This window comes from Chrysochloris asiatica, unplaced genomic scaffold (assembly GCF_000296735.1).
Source record: "Chrysochloris asiatica unplaced genomic scaffold, ChrAsi1.0 scaffold00067, whole genome shotgun sequence".
NCBI classification, from domain to species: domain Eukaryota; kingdom Metazoa; phylum Chordata; class Mammalia; order Afrosoricida; family Chrysochloridae; genus Chrysochloris; species Chrysochloris asiatica.
In genome coordinates, this window is record NW_006408585.1 from 260,502 (window position 1) to 275,144 (window position 14,643).

The following is a 14,643-nucleotide window of genomic DNA, read 5'->3' on the forward strand; positions in this document are numbered from 1 at the left end:
AAGATGTATTGGCCAAGTGGCAGCATCAATGGATTCAAGTGTGGCAACAGTAGTGAGGCTGGCCCTGGACCGGGCAGTGTTTTGTTCTGCTGTGCATAAAGGTTGCTATAAGTCCGTACTGACTTGATGGCACCTAACAACAACAAAGACAGTTCCATAGAAGCCAGATCTTTTCGGAACAGTCAGAAAACCACTGTTTTAGAATGATTTCATCCATTCCACATGCTTTCCTTCTTCCCCTTAACCAGGATGGAACAGAGGGGTCTGCTCCTGGGGGTTGATTAAGCCTTGGGGCTGAGAAGGAGAGGCTGTCAGTAGGGTTGTTGTTAAGTGCTGTGGAGTCCATTCCAACCCATAGTGACCCTGTATAGGGTTTCCAAGGAGCAGCTGCTGAGCTTGAACCGCCAACCTTGCAGTTCAAATGGCTTTGCAGTCTGGCGCATTAACCCACAGCACCACACCAGAAGTAGTTGTATTTTAGGGTGGGTCCCTAAAATGCAACTTCGTCCCCCAATTCTATGCAGAAGGGCTCTAGCCCCAGAAAAGTGGGAACAGTTGCCCTTCTTGGCCTCCCCCTCCCTCAGGCCTCTTCACAGGCACTACAAGTGAGGAGCTCAAACAAACACCCATTCTTTGCCTTGAGCTCTGACCTTGGGCTTGATGTCCTGTCCAGGGAACTTAGGACAGGGGATTTTCCAAGGCAGACCTTACAGACTCACACCCAACTACAAATCCTCAGCGGCAGTCAGCTCTTCAGATAAGGGGGCCTCACACACTTCCCTTCAGGAATCCCCACCCCAAAGCCCAAGAGGGCTCCTCTCTACCCGACAGCATCTGTCCCCACCCCCATATCCCTCACCTTCCTTTCTAAGGGGCCTCTACCAGGGAAGCCTAAGAAACTCATCTAACCAGTTCCCAGGTGGGAGGAAAGGTGCTTTCTCCCTTAACTGAGAGGCTACACAGACCAGAATTCAGATAAGAGGGGCGGCAGCTGCCCAGATTCCAGGGTGAGGTGGCAAATAGCATGGGGAACACATCCCAGGTGGCAGACTCCCGCTCATGGAAAAGCAAAGGCCTTTATTCGGGGTTGGAAGAAAGAGGCAAGTCAGTGCCTTGATCTGCCCCCTGAGCCCTCTGTCCCACCTGGCTGTCCAACCTGGCCAGGTATCCGTCAGGATGACCAGGGCGATACCACCTGCCCTCCTCTCCCGTATTTGATTCTGTGGATTCTGGGGAAAGAAAGCTTCAGGAAGACGTAGGAGGTTATCCCTGCTTTTTTCCAGTGTGTGCGTGTGTGTATAGGGCCTCTCCAGGAATGGCCTTCTTCTCTAGCCACCCAACTCTGAATGTTCAGAGATCAGAAGACCCTCCCAAGCCCCTAGCAGAATCTCCCAAAAGGAATACAAGAGTATCTTACTATTCCTCAACCACAATCAACAAATCCACTAGAAGAAGCCAGGGCAGGATACAACCATAGCTGCTCCCATACCCACACTGGTATAGGTTCTCTTTCTGAAACCCCAAGGGAGAAATCTGCCCTTTGCCCCAACGCCTGTAGCGGGCCACAGTTGTTAGGGCACTTGCTAGTAGATCAAGTTGGCAAGGCCTGGAGCCAAGCCCAGAGTTGAAATGTCACACTCTTACCCCCTGCCCTGGTCCCAGCCAGGTACCTACCGCTTTCCTCAAAAGGGCTCCCATCCGAGCACCAAAAGGGCTGCGTTGGGCCAGAGAGCTGCATCCTCCCCTAGCTCGGCAGTGGAGCAGTTAACAGACTGGGGGAGAGGAGTGGGCTGCCACCAACAGCCTCAGGAATTAAAGCGCCCCGCAGCCTGCAAACACTCTCCAATAAATATCCTATTCAGAACCAGTTCTGCGTGAGGGTCATACTTTCTGCATTTCTCTCATTCCTGATTCCTTGGGGGTGTGAAGGCTCCAGCAGAGGAAATGCAGCTTCCCACTCCAACCCAACAGGTCCCAGCTGGGTGAGGAGCCAAGCCACAGGTGAGCTCCAATACTGTGGACGTGCAAATACTTCCAGCAATTAAACACAAGGGAAGCTAGATGCAGGAAGTTAAATACCGAAGACACAGGAACAAAGCCAGATCATTCACCAGCACAACAATACTCTATTTATGTGGCACCTCCCCCATCCAGGCCCTCAAAGCCTTGAGGATGTTAACCCTTTTGTTGTCACAACAGTCAAAGGTGGAGGAGAAGAGCAGGTAGGCATCAAGTATTATAGTCCACTTTACAGGCCAGGAAGTTGAGGCACAAGAGGATCCCAAGATAACAGGCTGGAACAATATCAGCTACCATATATTGGAGTCCTGCTATGGTACTGTATAAACAGTAGACTGCCAGCTGCAAGGTTGGTGGTTCAAAGCTGCTCTATACATGGTCTCTAGGAGTTGGAACCGGAGAGACAGAACACAACAATAAGTATTAGGAGGAACATAGGCAGAGTAGTAGGTAGTCATTCAGCTGCTAACTAAAAGGTCAAACCAGTGGTTCAGACCCCCCAGCTACTTGGAGAGAGAAAGATGTGTCATTCTGCTTCCATTAAAATGACAGTATTAGAAACCTCTATGGGGCATTTCTACTCCACCCTATGGTCACTATGAGTTGGGATTGACTCTATGGCAACAGCTTTAACATTTATTAGAGCTCTGGTAGCGTAGTGGTTACGAATCGGGCTGTGAACCGCAAGGTCAGCAGTTCGAAACTACCAGCTACTCCACGGGAGAAAGATGAGGCTTTTTGCTCCCATAAAGATTTACAGCTTCGGAAACCCTGTACAGGGTCACTATGAGTCAGAACCGACTCCACGGCACATCACAACAACAACAACCGTGCACTGTCAATGTGGCGCTGTTGGTTAATGCACTAGACTACAAAATCCACTTGGACCAGGAGGTTCAAGCTCACCAGCTGCTCCTTGGAAACCCTATACAGGGTCGCTATGGGTTGGAATCTGACTGGATGGCACTTAAGAACAACAACAATGCACTGTTGTGGCGCTGGGCCACAAGGTCGGTTTGAACCACAAGGTTGGTGGTTCAAACTCACCAGTCGCTCCTTCAAAACCCTATAGAAGGTTACTATGAGTTGGAAGACTTGGCATTTAACAACAACAAAACCAGGCACTGTACTAAACACATTGTCTATGGAATCATCTCATACCAACCCTAAGACCACACAGCTAGGTAAAGGGGAAAGCCAAGGTTTGCTGGAACCCCTGCTTTCCCGAGCAATTCCTCACTCCACAAAACCACCTCCGCAGTGATGAAGAGATGGGGCCAAAGACTGAATGGAAAAAAGCCACCTCAACATTCCCCTATGTGAATGCCCTCGGGCAACTTTTACCCTTTGGTAAGCAGCAACTCTTTGCTCAAAACAAGTTCAACTCAGTGGGACTACCTCAGAGAGAGAGAAGCCAAAATGGAATCACGTGGGACTTCCTAACTTTCCTACTTAGGTGACCACAGAAGATGACCCAGGGACAGGTACATGGATTGTCCTTCTCCAAGGGCACATTCTTACAGCTACCGCTATTCATCCGCACAGCTGCTACGTGACTGGCAAGTCTTCTGAACTGTTGTCTTGTGAGTACTCAGTCTTAATTACAGCTGGGGTAGTGGTGGTTCAGAAGTAGAATGCCCAGCTTCCATAACAAAAACCTGGGTTTGTTTGATTCATGGCCAATGCAGCTCCCATGAGCACCCACCACCTGTTCAGGCAGCGGAGACTTGTGTGTTTTGCTATGATGTTGAGTTGGTTTCAGCAGGGCTTTCAGACTAAGACTAGGAAGAAAGACCTGTTGATCTGTTTCCACAATCAAAATCAGCCAATGAAAATCTACAGGTCACAACGGTCTGATCTGCAACCCATCATGGGGATGATGCAATAAAGTGGAGAAATGAGGATTAAAATCAGGATTCATATTAGGTCTGCCTGAGTCCAGGGCCTCTGTATATATCTAGTGCATTAAATCCCTGTGCTCTCTGGACTCCAGTACAGACACATGCTTATTTACATAGTCTCTCCTCCTCTGCTAAAAACTCTGAGGGACCTAGTGGCGTCCCTTAGTTCCCACTATGATTCTCAAATACCTTTGAACTGTTGCTATGGATCTGAAAGTGTGGCCCCTGACTTCTCCTTTTTAAAGCTTCTTCCCAGCCTGGAGACCTCAAAACAAGCAGGCCTTGAAGTCCGTGTGCATGTGTGCTGGGAGAGGGGACGGCAGCAGAAGTATTCCCCGCCTGCCCTCCTGCCCTGTCCTCAGTAGACAGGGGGACAGAATTTAACTTATTAAGTGTGGTGGTCTTGTGAGCCTTTTTGACCTAGAGATGAAGGAGATACGGGGTGTCTGAGAACTTTGGGCCTATGATTTCTAAGGGTAATTTCTAATCCCGTCTTTTGAGGCTGTCTTTGGCTGCTCCATCTTCTGCGGACAGTGTGTCAGTTCCCTGCATTCATGATACGTTTTCACTCCATTGCATGAGTTGCTGAAAGTTATCAACAACAAAGGTGAGGACTATGCCTTCCTGTCTTTTTGTGCCCCTTCCTCCCCAAGACCCATTACCGATTTTGACAGCTATGTAACAAGGTCCTGAAGAAGGCTAAAGCATACAGGATGGGGTGGGTGCCCAGAAAAAAACTTGTGGACAGAGTGTCTCTGCTGCCTGGTCAAACCCAGGCCAGCTGAATGCTGTAGAATCCGTGCTGAGGTGACTTCCTGCCTGAAGGGATGGCTATTCAAACTCATTCATAAGCATAGGTAATTATACCACCTGGAACGGCTCAGCAGCCCTTAACAACAATAAAGCCAGGTATTTGGCATGTAGCAGAGAATAAGACCTGTCCACGTTTCCACAGAGTTCACAATTCAGCTGGGGACTGGATACAAAAGGTAAACAAATACTTGTGGATTGTGACAAGTGCTGTGGAGAAGATAAAGCAGAGAAAAGAGTAAAGTGTGACTGGAAAATGGAGACGTCCTTAGGTAGGATGGCCTAGAAAGCTTTGAGATGACTTTTGGGCAGAGATCTATATGATATGAAACAGCTAAACGTGCTTTGTTGTTGTTGTGACGTGCCATCGAATCAGTTCCAACTCACAGCAACCCTGTATAGGGTTTCCGAGGAGTGGCTGATGAGCTTGAACAGCCAACCTTGTAGTTCAAACAGACCTTGCAGTCGGGCGTATTAACTCACGCCAGGACTCCAGCTATACTTTAGAGAATATACTTTAGAGAAATGCATTCCAACAATTTTTTCTTCTATTCATCTTAGCTACTCACACATTTCCTGTACTGTAGACTCCTGGTGTGGTGCTGAGGGTTAATGTGCCAGAATGCAAAGCCGTTTGAACTGCAAGGTCGGTGGTTCAAGCTCACTAACCACTCCTCAGAAACCCTATGCAGGGTCACTATGGGTCTGAACCAACTCGATGGCACTTCACAACAACAGCAACAACAGACGTCATCATGAGTACATGATGAACACCACCACCACCAACAGACTACATTACCATCAATAGCTGCCAAATGAAAAAGTCAAACCACTATCATCTAGTCCATGCTGACTCACAACCATCCTTCACACAGTGTCTGAGTCTGTAAATCTTTACAGGAACAGAAATCTTCATCTTTCTCCTAAGGAGTGGCTGATGGCTTTGAACCACTAACCTTGCGGTTATCTTGATTTTAAGCACCCAAGTCTGCAAGCATTGAAATGGAGTTTAGTATCTTAAAAAATCTCAAACCAAATCACACACCACAAGGGAAAGTCAGAAGATGACGAAGTTGGCACTCTGAAAATTAGAAAGAAAGAAAAAAAGAGCTGAAATGACTGTTTAAAATGACTGAAAAATAAAATAATAAACATAATGAGAGAAAAAGACAGTGTGCATAAAAAAGGAACAAGCCAATTTGAGAAAGTACTAAAAAAAAGGAAGCAACATACATAATGATACACTCATTTTGTAGATAATGAGTTTTAAATATCACAAACAGAAAATTAAATACAGCTACTGCACTGCGAGTTAATACGCTGGATTGCAAGGTCAGCAGTTCAAGCTCACCAGCTGCTCCTTGGAAACCCTATAAAGGGTTGCTATGAGTAGGAACTGATTGGACAGCACTTAACAACAGTAACAACAACGAGAGATTTGGTGAGTTGAAATCATCCTGAAAAAAATACAGAGAGTTAAGATGGAAAACAGAAACATTAAAAGACGCAGGGATCCACAAGAAGAGAATAGGGTATGTTCAGAGATCATGTATATGAATTTTCTAGAACTCAAGACAGACGTTAGTCCTCAGATTAAAGGCACATACCGAATTAAATAAAAACGAATCTACGTTTGGATACATCATAATGTAAGCACACAATGTAGAACACCAAAGCGATAAAAAGGAGCATTGTAAAAGATTATACAGATTAGACCATTTTAGATGAAATGGACAAATTTCTGGACAGTCACGAACTACCAAAACTGATCCTGTCCCCCGGCTCCCCAAATTTTTTTAGTCTGAATAGACTTATAACAAAAATAGAATGAATTATTAATTTAAAACTTCTAAATAGAAAAACCAGGCCCAGATGATGTAATTAGTAAATTCTACCAAATATTTAAAGAATAATTAATACCAATGCTTCACAAATTCTTCCCAAAAACAGAAGAGGAGAGAACACTTCCCAATTCATTCTATGAAACCAGTATTACCCTGGCATCAACACCTGATAAAGACATCACAAGAAAAGAAAGGAATCCTGATGTGGCATTGTATGATAAGCACTGGACTGGTAACATAAGGTTGGCAGTTCAAACCCACCAGCTGGCTGCTCCTCGAAAACCCTATACAGGGTCACATGAGTTGGAACCAACTCGACGGCACTTAACAACAACAACAACGATAAGAAAAAGAAAACTACTGACTAATATCGCTTGGGAAGATCCTCAACAAAATTACCTACAAATTAGATTTGTAGCAACAAAATAGATCTAGCCTAAAAAGGATTATCCTAGGAATGCAAAATTGATTTAACATGCAAAATCAATATTATACACCCGATGAAGTCTTGGTGTGGCACTGTGGGATAATGCACTGGATTGCAAGGTCGGTTTGAACCATAAGGTCGGTGGCTCAAGCTCACCAGCTCCTCCTCGGAAACACTATACAGGGTCGCTATGAGTCAGAACTGACTCAGAGGCACATAACAACAACACTGTCCAGGTGTAGCGCCGTAGAATAAGCACTGGCCCACAAGGTTGGCGGTTCAAACTCACCACCTGCTCCTCAGAAACCCTATACAGGGTGACTGTGAGTCAGAACCAACTCAACAGCACTTAACAACAATACTATAAGATACAAAAACCACAGCATCATCTTAGAACATACAGAAAAAAAAACATGGCAAAATTCAACCAACCAACCTGATAAAAACACTCAACAAACTAGGAATAAGAGAGAATGTCCCCAACCTGATGAGCATCTATGAAAACTTAACAGCTAACAATATATTTAATGGTGAAAGATAAAATATTTGCCCCAATGATGATGGAGGGAGGGGATTGTAACCATCGCAGTGAAATGATATACGATAGGATAAATGTAAAGCTAATGTTCTCCCATGTAATCTATCACATAATTCACAATAAAACATTTAAAAAAATAAATAAATAAAACTTTCCCCATAAAATCAGGAATATGACAAGGATGTCCGCCTGCACTGTTATTCAAATTGTATTGGAAATTCTAGCCATGGCAATTAGACAAGAAAAACAAGACCCCTGGAATTGCTTTCCAGACATGGCTGAGCAAGGCAGTCACAAGGACTGAAAGGCTCACCACCAGGAGCCCAAGAGCCAGGACATCTACCTGCGGCTGTTGGTCAAGTAGTACAGATTTCTGAAAAGATGGACCAACTCCACTGTCTACCAAGTTGTGCTGAAGAGGCTGCTCATGAGCCAGACCAACCAGCCACCCTGTTGCTTTCTCAGATGATCAAGAAGATGAAGCTTTCTGGATGGGAGAAAAAGTTGGCTGTGGTCATGGGGACCATCACAGATGATGTGTGAGTTCAGGAGGTGCCCAAAGTCAAGGTGTGTACACCTGGAGCTGGATCCTCAGGATGGGGGGCAAGATCCTCACCTTTGACCAGCTGACCCTGGACTCCCCCAGGGGCTGTAGAACTGACCAGCAAGGCCGTGAGGTATAAAGGCATTTCGGCCAGGAGCCAGAAACGTCTCACAGCCACACCAAACCCTAAGTTCCCTCCAAGGGTCGGAAGTCTGAGCGTGCCAAGGGCCTCCGGGCCAGCTGCAACTACAAAAACGGACCCCAGACACTGCTCTGTTATTAAAAGATTTTGGATGCAAAAAAAAAGTCTGGAGTGGAGAATATCTCTTCACAGATGACATGATCTCTTTTTTTCCCATCATGTTCTTTGTTTTACTTTTTATTTTGAATTGGGTGAAAGTTTACAAAGCATATCAGTTTTGCATTCAACAATTGATACACATTTTATTTCATGTCATCGATTACAATCCCCACAATGTAACATCGCTCATCCCACTTCTATCCTGGCTCCCTCTTTCCTCCTTCTTTCCAACCCTTCCTACCTGCTGAACTTTGTCATTGGGCAAATGCAGTCCCTTTGATTTCAAATGCTTGATTATTTTAAGGAGTATGTGCCTCCCGAGTGCTATTCTATTATTTGGGTAAAAATTGAACAACAGGAGTGAGAGTTCAATTCCAGGCCTGAAAGTTTATTAAGGAGCATAGTCTCAGGGGTGCCACCAGTAACCAGGTCTTCTGTATGAATGAGTTTTGTTCCAATGCCCCACCACTGCCCTCCCCATTCTACCCAACACCTTCTAATGTGATCCTTTTCAGAGTGGTCAGTAGTAGAAACTGAGCATCACAGTTTCTCTAGCCTCAGGGTCGTGGAAGCTAAGATTACATGGTCTATTCATCCATTGGACTAATAGCTTCCATGAGACTTCGACTTTCTTCACTTTTCTTTCCTCTGGATGGGAAGAGACCAAGAGTTGTCCCTTATATATCAGCTCCCAAGCTTTTAAGACACCAATCACTACTCACAGAGAATATGATCTTATATATAGAAAACCCCAGCGAATACACACACACTCACAAAATGGAACTAATAAGTTTCAGCAATGTGGCAGGATAAAAGATCAAGACACAAAAACCAGTTATATTTTATATACTAGAGTGAACAATCTAAAAATTCAATTAAGAAAACAATTCAGAACAGTGGCAAAAATACTTGGAGTATTCCGCAAGCTAAGCTATAGAGTCAACGTGTTGTTGTTGTTGTTAGGTGCCATCGAGTCGGTACCGATTCATAGCGACCTTATGCACAGAAGAACAAAACATGGCCTGATCCTCGGCCAACCTTGCTTGAGTGCCATGCTGGCATTTTGCCAATCCATCTCACTGGGGGTCTTCCTTTTTTTCTCTGACCCTCCACCTTACCAAACATGATATATTTCTCCAGCGACTGGTCCCTCCTGACAATATGTCCCAAATATGAGAGATGAAATTTGGCCATCCTGACTTCCAAGGAGCACTCTGGCTGCTCTTCTTCCAATACAGATTTGTTGGTTTGTTTGGCAGTCCATGGCATGTTCAATATTCTCCTCCAATACCATAACTCAAAAGCATCAATTCTTCTATGGTCTTCTTTATTAACTGTCCAGCTTTCGCATGCATATGAGGTTATGAAAATACCAAGGCTTGAGTCAGGTGCACCTTAGCCCTCAAGAGTCAACATAATCCTTATGAAAACTCCAGTTGGTTGTTTGTAAACATTGACAAGTTGATCCAAAAATTCATATGGAGATGCAAGGAACCCACCAGTCAATCAATAGTAAAAACAGTTTTGAAAAAGAACAAATTGGAGGAGTTGCATGTCTCAATTTTCAAATGTATCACACAAAACTAGTAAGTTTGTTATTTGTTTGTTTTTAAGTTTCAAAAGTGACAATTTTATTCCAGAGTCATAATTACCACGGGGAAACAGGCAGTCTTGGCTGGACTGAAAGTTTCAGCAGCACTGTAATACTGTGTACATCCACATTAGCCAAAAGCACCTGCGTTTTGCAAACACAGTGCATGCATTCCTATTACATCATTCTTGGAAATGTGCTCAAATGCTTTATAGTTCCCTGTAGGTTCTAATGACCACAATTCAACAATGATGATGATGAGCTTTCCAGTCATTTCCTCATATATTCATTTATGAGTTTTTGGTGCTATGTTGTTAGCATGTTGATATAGTGGTTTCTGTGTGGTACTGTGTAATCAAGACTATGTGATGCTGGCAGAAGGACAGTCATATAGAGCATTGGGATGGAATTGGGAATATAGAAACAAAGCCTCACGTGTACAGTCAATTGGTTTTCAACAAAGTCGCCAAGACAATCCACAGGGAAAGAATGGAGGAAATATTTGTAAATAACCTATTCAACAAGAGTAAATATCCAAAATATACAAAGAATTTTTAAACCCCAAACCCACTGCCGTTGAGTTGGTGCCAGCTCATAATGACCCTGTATGAGAGCAGAACGGCCCCCATAGGATTCCTAAGGCTGTACATCTTAACAGAATCAGTCTGCCACACCTTTCACCTGCAGAGTGGCTGGTGGGTTTTGATGGCTAAGCTTTTGGTTAGTAGCTGAGTACTTTAACCACTGTACCACCAGGGCTCCTGCAAAGAACTCTTACAACTCAACAATAATAATAAAAATAACCCAATTAAAAATTGGGTAAAATATCTGAATAGATATTTATCCAAAGAAGATATACAAATGTCCAATAAGTACATGAGAGATGCTCAACATCATAATCCTTGGGGAAATGCAAAGGAATGCCACACTGAAATATCGCTTCATAAGCGCTAAACCAAAATCAAACCCACTGTGGTTGAGTTCAACCCATAACAACTCTACAGGACAGAGTACAACTGTCCCATAGAATTTCTTTACAAGAATGGACTGTTCCCCCCAACCACCCAAAAACAAAAACAGAGGGAATGGAAGCAAATACTGTTGAACGATAATACACTGAGGAGATTGTAAACATTACATTGAAATGATGGTGTAAAGCTGATGTTCTCCCATGTAAACTATCACTCAGTTCACAATAAAAACTTTTCCAAAAAAAGTGGACTGTCCCATTTTTCTCCTACAGTGTGGCTAATATGTTTGAACCACATAAATTTTCAGTTAGCAGCCCAGTGCTTTAACCACTGCACCATCAGAGCATCTTCAGACCCACCAAAAAAAAGAAAAACCAAAAGCCCACTATTAAGTTGTTTCTGACACCTTAAATCTTTATGGGACCTTGTCTTTCTCCCATGAGTGGCCAGTGGGTTTGAACCCGCTTGCAGTTAGCAGCTCAATGCCTAACTGTGTTTATGACCTAGCAATTACACACCTATGTGTGTATCCAAGAGAACTGAAAACATATCTACATGAAAATTTTTACCGAACAATCAGAGCATTACTCATAGTGGTGGTGGTTGTGTGCCATCAAGTTGGTTCCAACTCATAGCCTCCCTGTATAGGGTTTCTGTACAGGAGCAGAAAGCCTAATCTTTCTTTCTCCTGCAGAATGACTGGTAGATTCGAACTGCTGACTTCACGGTTAGCAATCCAACTCATAACCCATTATGCTACCAGGGCATTACTTATAATAACTAAAAAATGGATAAACTCTAAGTGCCCATCAACTAAAGAACGGATAAACAAAATGTGATAAATTCATACAATGGTATATTATTTGACAATAGAAAAGAATAAAGTAATGATATGAACTACAAACAACTTGAATAAACCTTGAAGACATTATGCTAAGTGAAAGAAAGAAGCCAATCACAAAGGTTCACCCATTTTGGTCCAGTTAGACAAATCCATAGATTGCCTAGGCTGGGGAAGAAAACGGGATGGGGAGTGGCAGCTAATGCGCATGTGGTTTTTTCTTGAGGGTGATGAATGTATTTTAAAAGAATATTATATGGATGGAGATGGGCAACTTGGACATTGGCTACTCAAATGGGGAGGGGGGGACTACAAAGGCAAGAAGTGACTGGCTTACAAGCTTTCAAGAGGGAACCTAGTGCTAGGGGGCATGGAGGAAGGCAGAACCTCCAGTGGGTACTATTCAGTCTGTCTGGGTGGGCCTGATGAAAGGAAATACAGATGGGTAACTCGTGAAACTGTAGTGAATAATGCTTATCAGGATGGATTATGAGGGTTGGAAATGCAAAAGTAGAAGTTTTGTAACAAGGAAGGGAGTGATTAATTCTCCAGTCTAGGAGCAGAAGTCCCTGGGACCATCAACGGAGAGGAACCGAGAGCGGGACCCTACCCAGAGAAACAGAGATGCCTGAGATGGAGACAGAGACGATGACGTGGAGTGATGAAGCAGCTGGGGACCTTGGATCCAGAGAGGGAAAGGGACACTGGGCTGAAAACTGGGGGGTGAGGGTGGGGGTGGGTGTAGAGAGTGTAGGGGGCGGGTTTCTAGGATATACCCTTTGGTTGGTTGATGATGCATGGAGGGGACTGGAACCATGGCAATGAAATGATATACGATGGAATGAATGTAAAACTAAGTTCTCTCATGTAAATTATCATATAATTCACAATAAAACATTAAAAAAAAAGAATATTATAAAGGTGCATCCATTGGCCTCCCCCGTCTGGAGGAAGGCAGAATGATGAAAAGTGAAGACACTTGAAAACCATGAGTCCAATGGAGTAATGGGGCTGTGTGAGTATCAGTCTCCATTACCCTCAGCCCAGAAGATCTAGATGGTGCTTACTACCTACTACCACTACCAAGGAGTGCTGGTGTGGTGTTGTGAGTTAGTGTGCTGGACTGTAGAGCCTGCTAGAACCACAAAGTTGGTGGTTCAAACTCACCAGCCTCTCCTCAGAAATTCTATACAGGGTCGCTATGGGTTAGAACCGACTCGATGGCACTTAACAACAACAACAACCACTACCAACTGCTCTGAAAGGGATCACATTAAAAGGTCCTGGATAAATCGGGAGAAAATATAGAACAAAACTCAAGATCACAGACAAAAAAACAAAACAAAACAAAGACAGACTGGTGAAACCCGAGACTATGGCCCTCAGTCACCCTTCAGATCTGGAACTGAACTCAGCCTCATGGCTCAAAGTTGGGCAGCGACTAAAAAAGTTGGACAGCCCCATGGCTCAATCTTTAACCAAGCAATAGATAAGTATAGGCTGTTAAGTGCCATTGAGTCGTTTCTGACTTGTAGCGAGACTATGACCCTTAGTTACCCTTCAAGCAAGGAACTGAACTCATCACGGTGACTCCACTTTCAGCCAAACAATGTTTTGGTTGTTTTTTTCTGTACCATCAAATTATTTCTGACTCATACTTACCCTGTATAGGGTTCCCAAGGAGCGACTGTTGGGTTTGAACCACTGGTCTTGCAGTTAACAGTCCAATGTTTATCCTACAGCGCCACACCAGGACTCCTTAGTAGTTTGCTGTTATGTACCGTCAAGTCAATCCAACTCATAGTGACCTGTATAGGGTTTTCAAGGAGTAGCTGGTAGGTTTGAACTGCCGAACTTGTGGTTCACAGTCCAGTGATTATCCTACGTTACCACATCAGTTGTTGTTAGGCACTGTCAAATCAGTTCTGGCTCATAACGACCCTAAGTACAACAGAATGAAACACTGCCTGGCCCCACATCATCCCATAGTCACTGCTGTGCTCGTGCCCACTGTTGCAACACTGTGTCAATTTCATTAAGGGTTCCCCTCGTCTTTGCTGACCCTACACTTCACCAAACATGATTTCTTTCTCAGGGACTGGTCCCTCCTGATAACATGTCCAAAGTTTTTCCATCCTCGCTTCAAAAGAGCATTAAGGCTACACTTCTTCCAAGACAGATTTGTTGCTTCTTCTGACAGTCCATGGCATATTCAATATTCTTTGCCAACACCATAGTTCAAATGCATCAATTCGTCTGCAGTCTTCCTGATTTGCTGTCCAACTTTCAAACACATATGTTGTTGTTAAGTGCTGTCAAGTTTGTTCTGACTCATCGCAACCCTCCGAGAAGAGCCTGGTGGGTTTGAACTACCAACCTTGCAGTTCAAACTGACCTTGTGGTCCTGTGCTTATCCTACAGTGCCACACCAGGACTCCACACATACATATGAGACAACTGAAAATATCATGGCTTGGGTCAGGTGCACCTTAGTTCTCAAAGTGACATCTTTGATTTTCACCACTTAATGGGGTCTTTTGCAGTAGATTTGCCCAATGCAATATATTGTTTGATTTCTTCTGTTAGCATTTATTGTGGGCCCAAGTTAAATGAAATCCTTTACAACTTTAATTTTTTCTCCACTTACCATGTGTTTGGTCTAATTGTGAGGATTTTTGTTGTCTTTACATTGAGGTATAATTCATAGTAAAATCTGTAGTCTTTGATCTTCATCAGTAAGTGCTTCAAGTCCAAACAACAGACAGGCTTATATGGTGAACAATAACACTAGGGGGTATGCACTCTTTAGAGCAATCAGCGACCAAAAGAGCAGTGAACAAAAGCTCAGAAGGCAGA

General features: G+C 43.9%; 1 pseudogene; it reads left to right on the forward strand.

The window, feature by feature from the left end:
* The window catches only part of LOC102842875, a 10,373-nt pseudogene extending 2,007 nt beyond the window's left edge, over positions 1-8,366 (forward strand).
* The last annotated feature ends 6,277 nt before the right edge of the window (positions 8,367-14,643 follow it).